The following is a 17,493-nucleotide window of genomic DNA, read 5'->3' on the forward strand; positions in this document are numbered from 1 at the left end:
GAGAGGGAGGGAGAGAGAAATAGGGAAGGAGGGAAGGAAAGGTGTGGGGCGTGCTTTGCAAAGGGCAGAGGCTTGCTTTTCATGCTCTTGCTGAGGGCTCCACCACCTACAAGCAAGGTTTAATAGGTTTCTCAACCCTGATCAGTCAGCATCCCTGGGATAGAGGCCACATGCAAAGGCGCTGTCCCTCAGGGATGCTGACCTCTCCCTGGAGCAGAGGGCATAGAGTAGAGGCAACTGTTATGTAGTCTGGAGGCTTGGGTTTCCTCACCACCTAAGCCTGAGTCAAGAGTTAATGTGTGGAGATAAATCTGGCAGGTAGGGTGTTTTCCTGTTCCCATATCCTCCAGGGCTTACAGAGAGGTTGGCATCCCAGCCAGCCACTGAGGTAGTCTGCGTGTTCAGACATAGGCAGTGGGACACAGGACAGAATGACCGGGTGAACTCCCTGACTCACTGGTCCTGAGTTACTCTTGGTGATTAACACCTGCCTTCTCCAGTTAATTCTTCAAGCGTCTTCCCTCGGGAATCCTAAGAGCGATGGCATCCACAAGAGAAAGACTCCCACATAACAGACCTGATGGAAGGGGGCTAGGCAGACACCCCAGTTCTCATCTGGTCCTCTGGCATGGTGCAGCAGTGCTCTCTGATATTCAAATGCCTATTCAGAGTCTCTCATCCCACAGTTTGGAGGAGGGCCATTTGCTGTGCATGAGCCATTCACTCACGCTTGTCACATGGAGAAAATTACATTACCCCAGTTGCCAAATGGAAGAGATAAACTGCTCACATGGATAACCACATGGCTGCCAAGAGCAGTTTCCAGACCCCAGACTCTGAGCTAAAACACAGAGGGGAGACTCAGAGACTCCCTGTTGTCCTGGGTCATGGCCCTCATCTGATGCTGGTGGATTTACTTTGTGGAATATTTGCCCTTCTAGCTCCTTTGCATAAAACGAGCATCTTGAGGCTTCTTTTTCTTCCATCCCAGAAGAGATGTAAAAAGGATGTATCAACACAGAAACACTTCGTATTTATGCATACTCGCTGAATTGATAATACTTATTTGTAATGAAAATTAAGTAAGCAGAATATTAAAATGTTCTCTAGGGAAGGCACACTGAAATGCCTGACTACATATGGACGCCATCCTCATCCTCACCTTCTCTGCTAGGTTAATGCAAATCAGATAACTCCTTCTCTAACCTAACTACATAGTTAGTCCCAAACCTCTTGGCTACCTACATACATATGATTAATGACAATTATATCTGCACAGTAATTACAGCTACCATCTGTGTCCTTTATAGGAGTACCACTGAGCTAAGCACTTGCAACAGCTTCCAGTGCAATCCCAGTTTCTAAGTTTTATGGTTTTTACCCACTATACCCTTAGCGAAGTTATACAACCCAAACATCATTTCAACTGTTACCGAGAACCCCAAACTGTACCGCTCTCCAGCCCAGGATGAGACAGAAATAAACATGCAGCAGTGAAGTGTACAAGTGCAGCCCCCTCCCTGAGTGCTTTGGTTGGGAGGAGGGAGGGCTCACGGGGATCCAAAGCCACTGGTGACCTCATTATAAAATATTTAGTTCATCACACTCCCCTCCCCTCTGCTTAGGAAAGCAGCTTTCCATTTTAAAGGGAGGCGAGCATTCAGTGAGGAATCTACCTGCTGAAAGATACCTCAAATACCAGTCACCACCAAAGTTTGGAGTCTGAGGCTTCTCAGGTTTTTCTCTGGCTACCAAAGTCTTGCTTCCCCTCCGTCAGTTTTACTTGGACCAGGACGGATGCACAGTCTAAGGAACCAGCTGCATACCCAACGCCCGCTAGTGACCTGAAATCCCACATGTCCCCTCGACCCTGGGTCGGGGGGGGGGGGGCGGGTGGCTACAGCCCACGAGGGTTTCCTCCAGCCTGGAGTGGTCCAGTTTTAGCCAGCTCTTTCTCCCCGCCCTCAGCCTCAACGGTTAGAGAGGGCTGATCCCGAGAAAAGACTAAGCTCCGGCTAGGGCTCAGGGAGAGCTTCACTTTCCTCCATCCCTTACTCCGGGACAGGCCATTGAGGGGACCCCCCAACCCTTGCAGGAGTGAGGACCAGCTGCTGGAGAGACAGGAACCCTGAGGAGCAGGTGCCGGGCAGGAAGGCCAGGCTACCCAGGGACCGGCTCTACGCAGGAGGTGCAGAAGCCAGGCTGCTCAGGTGAAGCTGCCTCTTGGTCTGGGTCTCGGCTAGGCGGCCCAGGGTGCTGTTGCCCGGGTCCCCGCTGTCTTCGCTGTTCCCTCGCCGCAGCAGGTGGGGGCCCGCGGGCCATGGCAGGGGCGGGGCTGGGGGCGGAGCCGCAGTGAGGGCAGTACGGGTGGGGGCCCGGCCCGAGCCCAAGCTGGACTGTCGGGGAGCCGGCAGGAGCTCGCCCGCGCCTGGGCTGGAGCAACCCGGCCGAGAGCGCCGGCGCCGTGGCCGCAGACAAAGGGCCGCCGCGCTCCATCTGTCTCGGTGAGTGGTTCCCTGCTCGCCAGCTTTCTTCTCCGCTGCCACCGCCTCCCGGAGTTCCGTCAGCTCCTGAGAGCTGGGAACAGCAGGGACCGGGACTTCCCAGCTCACTCTGCACCCTAGCCTCACCTGACCCGTGATTTCCCGCCCCCTAGGGCCAAGCAGACACCCAACTCGCGACTTTCCAAGCGCCGGCCACCGTCTCCGGCGGGACCCACCCCGGCCGCCCTCCGTGACCTCTTCCTCAGCGCACCGCGCGCGGGTGCTGTGCCTGGGTCGCCAGTTTGGGTGGGAAGGTTGCGGCTGGGCTCCCCGGGTGGTTGTGTGCTAGGGAAGAGGACCCAGGGGCTGGCCGCCAAGAGGGGACCCCACCCCTTGGGGACAGCGCGCGTTCCGGGTGGTGGAGGGGCTGTTCGTGAGTTGTGATTCAGATTTGAGGATCTGGTTTAGTTCCCTGTTAGTCTCTTCTCCCCAGTTTATTTGTCTGTTCAGGGGTTAGCCTCGCATTTTGCCCCGGCCGCACCCGAAAGAGGCGCCCCCTCTGCGGGCCAGTGGCCCCGGGAGGGAGAGGACCTGGCTGCTTCCCCTGGCTGGGCTGCACTGAGCCCGCAACTGCTGGGGAGGGCAGGCAGTGCGGGCAGCGAATGGGGGCTGACATCACCGCTCAGTCCCGGCCGGCTCCTTCTGCCTCGGGCCGGCTTGATCTCCATCAGAAAAGGATCGGAAGCCCGGCGGGCTTTTGCTTTTGTTCTCCTTGCTACTCTCGATGCCTTGTGAAACCAGGCTGGGTGGTTGCCCAAAGAGAAGGTTGTGGTGAGAGTTGCAGGCGCTGCCCTGAAGTGACAATCATTGGAACACACGGTTTACAGCCCCTTGATTCGGATAGCTCATCAATACCTGGAGCGGAGGTGGGTATAGCCTCCCAAAAGAGCGCGATTCCTGCCTCTTGCCTCGGCCACTCTGTCACGCGCCTCGCCTGCACTCTCGAAAGCGCTACCTCGAGACGTGCATTTCCATTCATGGGTCTGTGCCTCGGTTTTGATTAATGTCATCTCTGCCAGGTTCTCCAAGAACGAGTGTTGGCTGCTGTTCGAGTTTTGTAGCCCTTTACTGGAGGCCTACTGTGTGCTAGGTAGCTGTTTTAAGAATAGCTTACTTTCATAGATGCTTGTTGATCACCTACTATGTGCAAAAGGAAATGTGCCCTGATGTTTTCAGTTTGACAGGTACTTGTTGAGTATTCTGCGATGTTTGATGAAGCTGTGCTATGACCTTGTTATTATAATCATTATTTAGGGGGAGCCTAATATGTAAAGGGCACTTTTTTGTTTTTGTTTTTGGCTGAATGGGTGCCCAGTGTAAGTATGGGGTTGTGACGTGGGGCGGGGTGGCAGTATAGATAGGGACAAGGGGAGAGTATAATAGGTCTTCAACTTCTGCAGAAAACTGCATTTTAACTTTATAGATTGTGGTGTGATGTGAAAAGCGCTTGTCTCTACATACCGGGCAACTTATGATTGAATGCTTGAGAGTTGGTCTGCCTGGGACAAGGCAGAATAAGGACGAGAAGGAACTTTGCCAATTGTAACAGAATGAAACAAAGTTTTATGTGACAAAACCCTAGTGCTAAAAAGGGGGAATCTATGATGAAGGCAGAAAGGCATACAGGTGGATTGCCAACTCAAGAACGAAGGAGCCTGTAAGTCGTGAGGAGGGAAGAAAGATGGGGCCAGCTACATTTAATTCAGCCAAGGATAGCTCACTCTGGTACCAAGGCCATTGAGAGGACCTGTTAAGAGATTTGAAGAATTGCTTCTGGTTTTTTATTCAGACTGGCCAGAAATTAGAGATTCTTAGTATAATGGCAGATATTTAAACCTTCTTACAACCAGGGAAATATAATGTAAGATACAGCCCTTGTACTGCAGGATCTGACAGAGTTCATGAGACATGCTTGTAAATGGCAGTTTGGGTAGCAAAAAACGGAAATCCAGCAACAGGCTTAAAAAAACAAAAACAAAATAAAGAACCATAGAATGGTGGCTTTTCTTCTATCAGAAATGGTGACTTTCCCTTTGCTCTGTACGTTTATTTCTCTGCCTTGACTTCCAGCAATTTCTGGTAACTACTAAAGTCCAGCTTCTTGATACGATGAACTTTTTCTTCTTAAACTTATTTCTGATTTCCATTTTACATTCTTTTAAAACCACATGGTATTATTTTTGTTAGGAGCTGGAACGCCCCCTCCCCTTTCTGATATTTTTCTGGAAGCCAGACATGTTAGAAAGTCTTCACAGAACATAGCTCCAAATGAATGTGCACATGGCTTGTGTCCACTAACCAGGAAAGAGAAAGAAAAGCAAAGGAGAGCAGCAGCAGCAGCAGGGATTTCTAGAGTAGACATAAGGTGGGCATTGCAAGAGGAAGTAGGATTCCAGCTGAGGGAAATGGCAGTTAGCAGAAGTGTCAGGAAAACAGGCCAGCTTTTAGAGCCCTTGGAAGGGACTAGATCTTCACCTGAAGGGCTTTCCTCTCATTCACCAGAAAAGTGCTGCACGAGACACCTCAGACTGTCACCTCAGGTGTCAGTTTGAAGTTCCAGGAGATCTTGTAGTTCCCCCTGAGCTGGCCAGCTCCGTAGCCTCTCTCCCCTTTATTTCAAGCATTCCTGAAGTGTTTTCACCTGAGCTGAGCTTGCCTGTAATCTTCCTCTGGGCCAGGAATGTGACTTCTTTTTCTCCCTGGATCTGTCCTTGTTTGCATGTTACTGCAGACAGACTTTGAAGCAGGTAACATGCACTCAAGCGTCAGCTGCTGCCCGTTGCTTCACCCTGTCCCTCTCTCTTTAGGTCCTCTTGTCCTCGCCACAATTTTCAGCTGCTCTAGCACAGGCCTTGCAGTGTATGAAAACTGGTCTCAGGGGAAAGCAATCTGTCACCCCATCAGTTTGCCCTGAATGTGATGTAGGTCACTGTTCTGTCTTCAAGGGTCTTTGTTCTTCTAAGCTTCATTAGGGAATAAAAAGCCGCCTCTGTGGTGCTGGGGCACCAGGGGTTGCTGGGCAGGCAAGGTGCCTTTCCTGGCACTCCTGAAATGATAACACTTAGTCCAGGGTCCTTGCAGCTCCGTGATCCATACACATCTGGAGGCTTCAACCTTGGTTGTTTTTGCCCAGGGTTCCACTATGTAGCCTACGCTCACTGACCTTGAACTTCAGAATTTCTTTTCTGAGTTTCCTGGGGGTTGGGATTACAAATTTCTCCACCATGCCCAGCTCCGACCGTTGCCTTAAAGCAGAGGTTCTCAACCTGTGGGTTGAGGCTCCTTTGGGGACAATTACATACCAGCTAGCCCATATATCAGATATTTACTGGATTCGTAACAATAGCAAAATTATAGTTATGATATAGCAATGAAATAATTTTGTGGTTGGGGGTAACCACAACATGAGGAGCTATGTTAAAGGGTCGCAGCGTTAGGAAGGCTGAGAACCACTGTTTTACTGCTTTTTTATCATGGGGTGGTAGCTGGTGTGAGCCACCTGTCAACTTGGCCATCACATGCCCTCCACCAGGGTGTATGGATTTGTTATTTTGCAGCGGGAATCTGCTTCTCTCTCCAGGCATGCCTATTACCCCAAGACAGATTCCTAACCACAGCCCTTGGCCTTTGTGATTCCTTGTTATAGGGTTAGGGGCAGACTTCCTTGCCAATATTCCTTGCCCAGTCTTTGGTTATGTTGGTGGATTTCTACCCATTGGATGCTGGTAACCCCGTATGGCCACCCTTTCCAAATGGTGACAACCCGAAGCATCTCCTGATATTCAACAAATGTCCCTGGGAGGAAAGTTCCTCTTGTCTGAGGACTGGCTATTATGTATCATGTCGTCAAGTAAACTATCTGGGAAAGGCTTTTATTTAATGTCACTTGATTCTTTTCAGTGAAGATGACTTAGTAAATGTATGATCAACTTTGTAGGACATCCCATGCAAATAATTTCAGATCAGAATTAACATTCTCTGCCAGTGCACATACTCAAAATTCGGTCATCATATGTGTTAACGCTCATTTTTTGAGGCAGTTGTTCCCCTCTTAGAGTCTTCCCTCAGTATAGAGATAACTCATCTACCACAAGTGTGGGTAGCAGAGCCATTTTCGGCAGCAGGTATCCCCCACAGGGGCACCGGGAACCTGCTGCTGGGGCAGTAGCTGATGGTCAACAGCCAGGCAGGAAGGTGGTGATGGAGAGTTGAGTTCTGCAGCGATTTGCTTATGTAATTTGTAATTTGGAGATGTCCTATTTGAGAAAAAGGTAAAATGACCAGGCCTTGGATGTGTCCTCTGACAATCAAGTAGGGGGGCTGTGAATTTCAGCTTCAGTTTGCTTCCTGGTGAAACCGCCTCTGGGCGGTGTTTAAGAAACAGTGGGAGACTGCATAAGTAGGGTCCTAAAAACACTTATTTGTGCAAGACCTGTTGGTTAGAGGAACTTCTTAGAAACGTAGAGGAGCTTCACAGGGTGTTGTTGCCTTACATCACAGAGAGATGATCAAAGAGTCCTGAGTGATCCGTACTTCTCACATCTGCCCTAAAACCAAGACTGTGGCCCTTGTCTGGCATCTGCCTGTCAGCATCAGTATCAGCAGCTGGCTGGATGCATGGGAAGAGGGCAAGGTTGGTTCACGGTCAGCTGAGTCTGAGCTGCTGGGAAGGAAGTTACTTCTGCGCCTCTGAGCAGTGTCCAACTTGCTCCTTCTGAAAGTGAATGAAGCATGCCTTTGGGCCACGGGATGAATGGTCACTGAACAGTTTCAGTGAGAGTTCATTGATTCAGATTTCTCTTTTGGAATTCCCAAGGGTACAGCGAGACTTTTTCATGCATTAAAACAGACCAAGTGGGAAATATTTGTCCTCTTATTTTTTGGACGGGTTGAGGTGGGCTGGTACACACCAGTCTAAGCACTTGAAAGCTAAATAATAAAACTTGAAAAACCATATTTTAGGTTTTTAGTTAATTCGTCAGTAAGTTAGTTAATCTTTTGCCTTAGTTTAGAGCATTCTAATTTCATGATATCAATATCCCTGGCTCTGTGGGAGGTTAGCCAGTCAATGTATCAATGTCTAGATTAACAAAAAAATAGAAAGACTATACAGGAAGATTTATTATTATAAAGGGCCCTTTAAAAATACTATTCTTTTTACCTTTAAACTGACAATTTATATGAACACACATTTATTTATTTACATATTTAGGTTTTTTGAGACAGGGTTTCTCTGTGTAGCCTTGGCTGTCATAGAATTCACTCTGTAGACCAGGCTGGCCTCAAACTCAGAGTGCTACCTGCCTCTGCCTCCCAAGTTCTGGGATTAAAGGCATGTGCTACCACGTTTGGCTATATGAACTTTTTAAAGAGTTGAGATTTATTGAGTTTTTAAAAAAAAAAAAAAACACACCCACAGAAAATAGAACTGAAGAAGATTTAAAGGTCCCCTGATCAGCTGTCCTTGCCCATCATATAAATGGGGAAACCAAGGTAGTGAGTCGTTAGCTGGCTTGCCAGGGTTATAGAGAGGTCCCTGAGAGCTAGGGCTGGCAGCCAGGAGTTTACCCTGTCTTTCTGACGCTGAGTGCTGCTGGGATACACCCATGTCTTCATGGTTGCCAGAGCTTGTTGGTGGAAAAGGCAGGAGGCAGGAGAAGGTTTAATTACTTGCCTCATTTCCAGGGCATGGCATTCTGAGAAAGCAACTCATAGATTCGAACTAATTACACTGGTGCCAGTGGTGTGTGTACACATGCCTAGTTCTGAAAACAACCATGGGAAAACTACAACAGCTGGATTGAGGGGTTGGAATTATAGAGCTTATTTTAGCTTACTTTAAGATAGCCTTACAGTGAGTAATGAGAATGATCCTATTTATGTTTCTATTTAGGAAAGTAATACATATTCATGTAAGTATCAAGAATAAACAAATCTACCTGTGTGTCTCTTTGACCCCACTCATAGTTTGCTTTTTTATTTTTTAGTGGTTTCCTTGGCTCATTTTAAAATATAATTGAGACCACGTTATATGTTTAAATTTAATTTTAATCCCCTTTCAGTTTATACTAGAACAAATGATATCTATGATTCAAACCCTTGGTAAATATAATTTTTTTCTTTTTTCTTTTTTTTGGTAAATATAATTTCTAATGGATAGGTAGCTCAGTGTTTGCAACATTTATGCCAACACTTTTCTATTAGTAGATGTTAAATTTCCCTCCATGTTTTCCCATGGAGTCACTGTGCCTATGCTCTTTCGATGACTTGGGTTATTGCTTTTTGTTTGTTTTCTGTGACATATTCCCAGACATAGAAGTTACTTAGCCAAGGGTGTGAGCACCTTGTAGTAAATGCCTTTATGAAAGTGGCCTGCTACAACAGCCAAGGAAAAAATAGGCAGTAAAAACCTTGAACCCCTACCCGGACTAGCCGATGGACATTCTCCACTGTTGAGTGGAGAAGGAGATCTAACTTTCACACAAACTCTGGTGCCCCATATTTGAACATGTCCCTTGGACGGAGATGCCTGGTGGCACTCAGAGGAAAGATAAGAGGTCACCAAGGAGAGACTTGATACCGTATGAGCATATTCAGGGGGAGGAGGTCCCCCTCAGACACAGACTTAGGGGAGGGGAGGGGAGTAGGGGGGAAGCGGGAGGAAGGGAGGAATGGGAGGATACATGGGATGGGCTAACAACTGAGATGTAATATGTATAAATTAATAAAAATGTATAAAAAAAAAAAAAAAAAAGAAAGAAAGTGGCCTGCTAGCTTTTACTCTTGTTGGTAGCGTGCTGTCAGTGATGGAATTTCCTCACACCATTGAGAGTGCACAGCTATCAATGTTTCTGTATTTGATTGATGATATTAATGAATTTAATTTTGTTGATTATGTTTGCATTTTTAGTTACCAAATAGCTAAACATTTTTCCCCTACAGGATTGTTTCCTGTTTGTATTTTCTTTTGATGAGTTACTTTCCTATATGGGTTTTGTGATTAAACAACAATTACCCCCATGTATAAGGCCATTTCTCTAAAGAAGAAAACAGTATACCTCCGAATTTTATGAAAAATTGTATCCAATCTTAATGGTCCATGATGCCGGAATCTCAAGTGTCATGTTTAGTCACAGAAGTGGAACTGCTTATAAATTAGTGAAGCAAGCTTAAGAGGGAGATGCACTTTGTGAAGACCAGCATTCAAAGCTTAAGGAGAGCTTGGTGAGGGTGGATGTACAAAGCTCGTAGGGCCTTGGGTGCGGGGGAGGGGGCTTTGTAAAGACAGTGAACCTTTGATGGCCTTCACAGGTGTTAATTCTTCATCCCTACAATAGCCATTGAGTGGAAAGTAGCTGACAGAAAGATAAATGCCCACACTCACACACACTTTCAGTCAAGGTCCTTTACCTACCACTGTGCCACTGCGGGTGTGTGGCCTGCCTTGGTTGTTAGGCTGGGGACTCTTAGCAACTTTCTCCAAACTTGATTGCTTATTTGTGGGAGAATTTTTGTTGTACAAGGTCAATCCTATATTTACTATGCCTTCTCTCATATTGCCTCCTGTGTTTTCTACCTTCATCCCCACTTTCCATTTAAAAAAAGAAATCCTTCAGGCTCCATTCTGAGTAGTTCTGTCTTCCAAGTCCCAGAGTGTTTCTTCAGCTGTGTCTAATCTAGATTGAATCCGTCTCTCGGTTTCCAATTTTAGTCTTAATCACTGATTTTTTTTTCATAGAATTCTAGTTCTTTTTTAACATTATTGTCTTACTTTATGTTGTTTCCACTTCTCTTGTAACTTTTGTTTTGTTTTGTTTTGTTTTGTTTTTGAGACAAAGTCTTGCTGTAAGCCCAGGCCGACGTCCAACTTATCACTGATCTTCCCACGTCTACCTTCCAAGTGCAAGGATTTCGGCTACGCATCACTACACCTGGCTCCTTGGCTGAGTCCAGCTTTTGTATCTGTGCGCTAGGCATAGATACTTTGCATTCTATGGCTGGGAATTTTCCCTTTGCAGTGCAGTGTTCTTCCTGTTTACTGCATGTTCTAGTTTCCTTGTTGGTCCATGTTTATGTTATCATGTTTCCTTGTTTGCTTGGTTATCTTTGTGTGCTGAATGTTACTTTGAAAAGATATTTGTGTAGCTGAATGTAGTGCCACCAGCATGTGATCTCAGCATGTGATCTGAGGCAGGAAGATTATAAATTTGAGGTCAGCCTGGGCTACTTAGTAAGACCTTGACTTAAAAAAAAAAGTATATGTAAATACTATATTTTATACCTTCAAATATAAATATATCTACATTTTAATATCTGAAATCAAGATTTTTTTTTACAGTTAACAGACTGTTAGATTGGCAGCATTTTTAAATTTTTCTCTGATACATTAAATAATAATGCATCATATAATTATCGATATTTAGCATTTTATGACACAATTTGAAGCTTTGGCTGCGGTTGCTAAAGATGACAAGTGTTCTAAAAGGGATTTTAATTGGTTTGTGAGGCTTTCCTTTGGGGTTGTGGAAATGCTGTCTGTTAGGAAGCTTGAGACTCTCTTAGTCACCCAGAAGACGTGAAGCTATACTAGTTTCTTTTTTGCTTTTACTTATTCCCATTATTTTGCTCTTTGGACCCCTCCTTTGATAATGCAGAGGCCCTGGCCTCTTGATCCCATGAGGGCTGTCAATGTGCTACTCAGTTTTGGCTTCCTCTTTGTAATTGGCAAGTGCCCTGCCACCCTTGCCAGAACGGTCCTGATGCTAGGCACATATGCCTCAGTTTTCTTCTTCCCTACAGTCTTACACTTGCAACCCTCCCTGTTTTCTTAGCTCTCTGCAGCTTCCAGGAAGTTTTGTTTTGTTTCCTATTTCTGTGTTTGTTTGAAAACTTAGTGTTAATTAATTGTGGTTTGTGTCTGTGTGCGCCCATGTGGGTGTGGTCAGAGGACAACTTGCCAGAGTCAGTTCTTTCCTTCTGAGAAGTAGGCTCTGGGGATCGAACTTAGGTTTGTTCGGCTTGGCGGCAAGCACCATTGCCAATGGGCTATCTTGCTGGTCTCTTGTACTCTGATGCTCACTGGGAAAGTTAGTTCACTATCACCAGCAGGAGGTAGGACCAAGTCTGATTCAGACTAGAGACGGACCACAAGGCAGCACCAATCCCCCGGCTCTTTTTGTCTGAGTCTAATTAGAGACCATTTCTTTACCAAATGCCATCCCAGTGGCTGCTGGAAATGCTGAGGTTGGGGTGAGTAAATTTTCGCTAATTGGACACATGTAAATACAGCTCTATTACCTTGTGTGGATAAAAGGAATTGCCCAGACCTCCTGTAATACAGTGACCCGGCCGAGAGAGAAGACACAAGAGTGTGAAGCCCACCAGGGATCCTCCTTCTCGTACATATTGCCAGGACCCAGGAAGTGCTGTCCCAGCGCTAACGCCAAGCAGTAAAAAAGTAGACTGTACATTAGCTGTACAGTAGCCTTTTCATTCAGCATGCTGCCCAGTTTTCTCTATGGAAAATAGAACCTCTCACCTGTGGCCAATGCTTCCCTTACGAAGACTGAACAGTCATATCCAGGCCCAAGACTCAGGATAGACTTTTCAATGAGTCTTGGTCCTAGTTTTTTAAAAAATTACATTTATAACAATTAGTGAAAAAAGAGCTATGGATCTGAAGGGAGGGGAATACGGGGAGGATTTGGAGGGAGGAAAGGGAAGGGAGAAATGTTTCAATTACAACATCAACAAAAATTCTTGGGTTTAAAAAAACAAAAAACAAAAACAACCTCCCCAAGCTAATAAAGGATTGACTTAAAAATCGCATCTATTTACTCGTTGTGTGTGTGTGTGTGTGTGTGTGTGTGTGTGTGTGTGTGTATGCGTGGACATGCTAGTACATGTGGCAGGCTCAGGGGCTAGCTTGTTAGAGTTGCTTCTTTCACCAGGAATCCTTCCACCCTGGGGTGGAGCTCGGGTCCCCAGGCTTGGTGGTTAGCCTTATTCAGTGAGCCATCTTGATGGCCTGATTCTACCTTCCTTCCTTCCTTCCTTCCTTCCTTCCTTTCTTTTTCGTTTCTTCTTTTTTCTTTTTTCAAGACAGAGTTTCTATGTGTAGCGCTGGCTGTCCTGAACTTGCTTGGTAGACCAGGCTGCCCTTGAACTCACAGAGATCTGCCTGTTTCTGCCTCCCTGAGTGCTGGGATTACAGGTGTGCGCTACTGAGCCTGGCTTCTTTTCTCTTTTCTTTTGGCTTCTTTTTTAAACCTCTGGTTTCTTAAAGGAAGCTTTAGGATGCTTTCCTGGTTTTCAGAAGCCATTCACTCAATTTTGATGTGAAGATCAGCAGCCAGATGCAGTTCCTCCATCCTCTCCCAACCATATCCCATATTTTTCAGACCATAAGATGCACCCCCCACCCCCCCCACCCCCACCCCACCATGGGATTAGAGTACGTCTTATGGTCTAATTGCTGTTTTTACTGTTTTTCTTGTTTTACTGCTCTAAAAACTGGGTGCATCTTATGGTCAGATGCGTTTTATAGTCTGAAAATTACGGTAGGCATTTCTGCAGTATCGTTTATGAAACCAGAGCAGTTCATGTTGAGAATAATGTATTGGTTGGGCAAAGGGGCAAAGAAGTGCTGGAAAGTTCTGTCAGCCACCTCTCCAGAGCCTCTGTTGGTTCTTTAGAGGGAGCAAGGAGGCTCTAATTTTTCTTTTGAGTCCCTTCCCTCTGGAACCTAAACTTGATGTATTCAGTTTTGGGGTTTTGTTTTGTTGTTTTGTTTTTTCTATTCTCCCCAGGAACTTCAAAGCTCCAGCTACTTCAGTTGTAGCCATGAGGTAAATGAAAGGCTGTGAGCATCAGAGTCAGCCCAGTAGGAGAGCCCTCTCTAGGGTGCATTTTATGTACTGGCTGGTCTTATGTCAGCTTGACACACAAACAAGTTATCTGAAAAGAGGAAGCCTCAATTGAGAAAATGTTCCCATAAGCTCCAGTTGTAAGGCATTTTCCTAATTAGTGGGAGGACCCAGCCCATTGTGGGTGGTGCCAGCCCCGGGCTGGTGGTCCTGGGTTCTATAAGAAAGCAGGCTGAGCAAGCTATGGGGAGCAAGCCAGTAAGCAGCATCCTCCGTGATCTCTGCATCAGCTCCTGCCTCCAGGTTCCTGCCCTGCTTGAGTTCCTGTCCTGACTTCCTCCAATGATGGACAGCAACATGGAAGTGTGAGCCGAATAAACCCTTTCCTCCCTAGCTTGCTTTTTGGTCATGGTGCTTTGTTACAGCAATAGAAACCCTGACTAAGACAGTGTGTCACCATCAATTTTTTGAAACCACTCCACACCATGGCTTATTTGGCATATTCCATGGTAATTGATTCAGTTGATATTTTATTTTATTTTATTCTTTTAAAAAAAGATTTATTTATTTATTATTGTGTATACAGTGTTCTGCTTGGATGTACACATACATACCAGAAGAGGGCACCAGATCACATTATAGATGGTTGTGAGCCACCATGTGGTTGCTGGGAATTGAACTCAGGACCTTTGGAAGAGCAGGCAGTGCTCTTAACCTCTGAGCTATCTCTCCAGCCCAATCAGCTGATATTTTAATTTTATAATATTTCACACTAGGAAAGAATACATTTAATGGTCTGTCGTCTTTCTAGAAACAGAAATCTACCAATTAATTAGGCTTTAACAACTGCCCATAGAACAGATCTGTCACTCGTTCTGCTGTATGTCTAGTCTGTGACTAATCCCATTGGAAGAAATAATAATCACGTAATTAACTGTGAAGACTCACATTTTCTGTTCTCTGGGAAAATGAATCTTTCTGTGATTATTTTTGGAGGCAGAATTACTAGGAACTCCTACCAGCTATGAGAATTTATGAACCATGTCCTAGAGTTTTGTATAGATATATAAAATCATATATGTATATATGGTATGAAAGCAGGAAGCCTGGCATCTAGGGGAGATATGGAGAAAGAAAGTAGGGAAGTGTGGGGATTATGCCCAACACACAGTATATGCTTGCAGAAAGATGTCCCTACTGTGTATAATGAATAAATATAATGAAGAAAGCTGAAAAAAGTACAATATATTTGAAGAATTCATGAACCATCAGCCCTCAGCCTGAAATGAATAGAATGATTTCTCTTTTTTTTCAGCATGATTTACTTTAAGCACAAGCTCCAAGCTCCAGCTTCTTTTATTTATCAGTAACCTGGGCCTCTGAACTGTTTGTTTGTTTATTTTTGTTTGTTTTAAAAGAAGGTAAGGTTATCTGAGATTCATTGGTGTGACTGCATTTTTTTATCTTTTCCCATACTCCACTTATTGGGAATTTTTTTCCCAAGCCACTTTGAGACTATCTTGTTTGCTAATAAGAAGTAATGTGCTACAGTTTCAATAGGTGTATGTGGAAGGCCCAGGGAGCTCCGACAGCACAAGCTTAGTGGACTTCTGTGCTTGCCAGAGACCAGGGCCTTGGTTCCAGGGGAGTGCTGGGCTTTTCCTGAGTGCCCAGCACTTTCTAGAGGACCCACAGCTATTACAGTGCTCTCAACAGAATGGAAGGGACGGCTCTTTAGAACCTGAGATGATCTTATTTGTTAGGAAGCTGAAGAAGATGATTGCAGCGAGTCATTTAGAGAGAAGAGTTGAGAAATATAGCCACTGTGGCCCACTTTGAGCCTCTAGATCGGAGGAAGGAGAATGAAAAATTTCAAAGGAATTATTACATATTTCAGTACCTGCAGCCAAGGATTTGGAAGGCTTTGATGGCCTATTTTTTTTTTCTGCTGTGCAATAAAGTTTGTGAAATATGCACCATTCAAATGGCAAATCGGAAGACAGAGTGGGGCCGCAGAGTGAGGCAGGAGCTTTTAACACTGCAGATGAAAGTAGCTGTGGGCATGTTGTGTCCTGACTGTATTGCTGTTTTTCCTCTATTTCCCCCTGCACCGCCCCCCACCTTTAATTTTGATCTGAAGATTGAAGGCAAAAGAAACATAAAAGACTTAGGACTTTGTTAATTTTGTCGGTCTCTTGATGGAAGCAGACACGTGCCCGATTCAAACTGGAAACACTAATTTATTTTAGTGCTTTTAGTAAAGAGCTCAGAGTACTCTTTCAAAAGCCCTGAAACCTGCTTTGCTTATGAGCAGCCTCTGAACGCGAACTTCAGACATCTCTGTGGGACAGCAGTCTGTAACATGACCCTTGGGCTTCTCTGCCCAGTTTATTCACAAGCTGGTATCTGACCCCAGACCCCACACTCAGAGTCTGTCACCCTTGAAGTGTGTTTGCACCTGTCTCACCTACGTTCAGAGCTTTGCCCCACACCTCTGTCCAGGCGTTGCTTCCTCGCTGATGACTAACCTTCTTGTTTTTCCCTCCACCTTTCCAGGTGATGAGAAATAATAGTAGCCTTATTATTTAATTATCACCCCTAGAAGTAATGTCAGATTTCAGTAATCTAAAGCTACATCGCCTTACGCTTAGATTATTTGAAAGAAGATATTTCCTCTCTAGTAATGGATATGTAGAAAAAAAAAATTGTTGTAGACTCAAGGGCAAGTCCAGGAACCTGTACTTATGCAGAATAGATATGCAGGGGTTTTTTTGGGGGGAGGGGTAGGTGACATTGTTGTGATGAAGTAAGACTGAGTTGAGGGAAAGAACTTTTTTTGTTTTTTATTTTATACTTTTTTATATTTTATTTACTCATTTATTTTTGGCAGTGCTGAAGATAAAACCCTGTCGAGGTAATGTGACTAGATAAGTCATCTACTGCTGAGTTATATCCCGTTTTCATACTATTTAATTTTTAAATTTATCAGTATGTTTATTCAATGGGAAAGTAATGGAAAAACTTAAAATGTTGAAGAAAAGAAAAACTACAGGAATATAAGCTCCCATCCTAAGTTCCGTCTCTAGACCTCCTCATTGGAAACCGAGGTTTTTATAAATTAGTTCAAAATCTACAGGAACACGTGCTTAGCGCGAGGCATGTATACCCACCGTGTGTAATTTGGTGTCATTTCTGTGATGGGGCATTTTACAACACCTGACTGTCTTCTTGGAGCCTCCAAGAGTCACCATCCTGTGTGCTGGGCCAGCTTTATCATGATTCCTCCTTCCCAGATGTAAGAAGATGGGTGGCTTGTCTTAGATGTCACTGTCACTGCCTGGGAGTCCAGGCCAGGACCAGAGTCCAGGTTTGCTTTTTGGTTCAATGTCCTTTTGTCCCCTATAGAAGCAACTTTATTCAGGACATATTTAAAACAAAACAAAAAAACAAACAACGCTCCATGCTGCCTCTCTGGTTTCTTGCTGTTGTGTCCAAGTCTTTCTGCATTGAACCCTGGTTGGAAGTTACAGTTGTCCTCACTAATGTGTCATCAGCTTAGGTCCTGGCTCTTCCTTCGTAGGCTTACAATGCCTGGTGAATTATATGCACAAGTTACTAATTGTGTCTTTGTTTCGTGGAATTGGAACTCAAGGTACTCCTTCCAGAGTTACAAATGGAGTTGTTTCTACAAGGCTAATGTCACTGAGCACAAGAACATGCAAGCACATGATCTGTGAGCTGGAAGGAGGCTTTTTGAGGGAGTCGGCTTGCTTGTTTCATAAATTAGTAACTGAAGATCGTGAAGTTGGTCCAAGACTCCACCAGGGAGTAGAGGTGCTGTGGTATGCAGGCAGAATCCGGGTCTCTTGACCTCCAGCCCAGGAGGCGTCCTCTCCTGCTCTAAGAGCCATGGAGGACAATAGTCATGGTCCTCAGGGTTCAGAAAAATCAATGCTGGCAAGAAACGGGTCACAGTAAATGAAAACTCCAACTGGGAAGAGGAAATCTCAAAAAGGAGAGGCTGGTTTTTTTCAAGGATTTTTTTGTTGTTGCTTTGAGAGCCTCAATCCGTAGCCCAGACTGGC

The 17,493-nt window shown here is 45.1% G+C and overlaps 1 protein-coding gene across 4 annotated transcripts in view; it reads left to right on the forward strand.

The window, feature by feature from the left end:
- Positions 1-1,978: 1,978 nt before the first annotated feature.
- MAPK4 (mitogen-activated protein kinase 4) overlaps positions 1,979-17,493 on the forward strand; it is a 138,620-nt gene continuing 123,105 nt past the window's right edge. The window contains exon 1 of one of the 4 annotated variants that reach the window (XM_084781038.1): positions 1,979-2,210. The gene's annotated coding sequence lies outside the window, so the exon portion shown is untranslated. Of the gene's footprint in view, positions 2,211-2,375; positions 2,505-2,616; positions 2,764-2,976; positions 3,410-17,493 lie in introns of those variants that run through there. The other 3 variants (XM_084781036.1, XM_084781040.1, XM_084781037.1) reach the window with 3 other exon arrangements.

Source organism: Acomys minous (genome assembly GCF_964271855.1).
Source record: "Acomys minous genome assembly, chromosome: 4".
NCBI lineage: Eukaryota > Metazoa > Chordata > Mammalia > Rodentia > Muridae > Acomys > Acomys minous.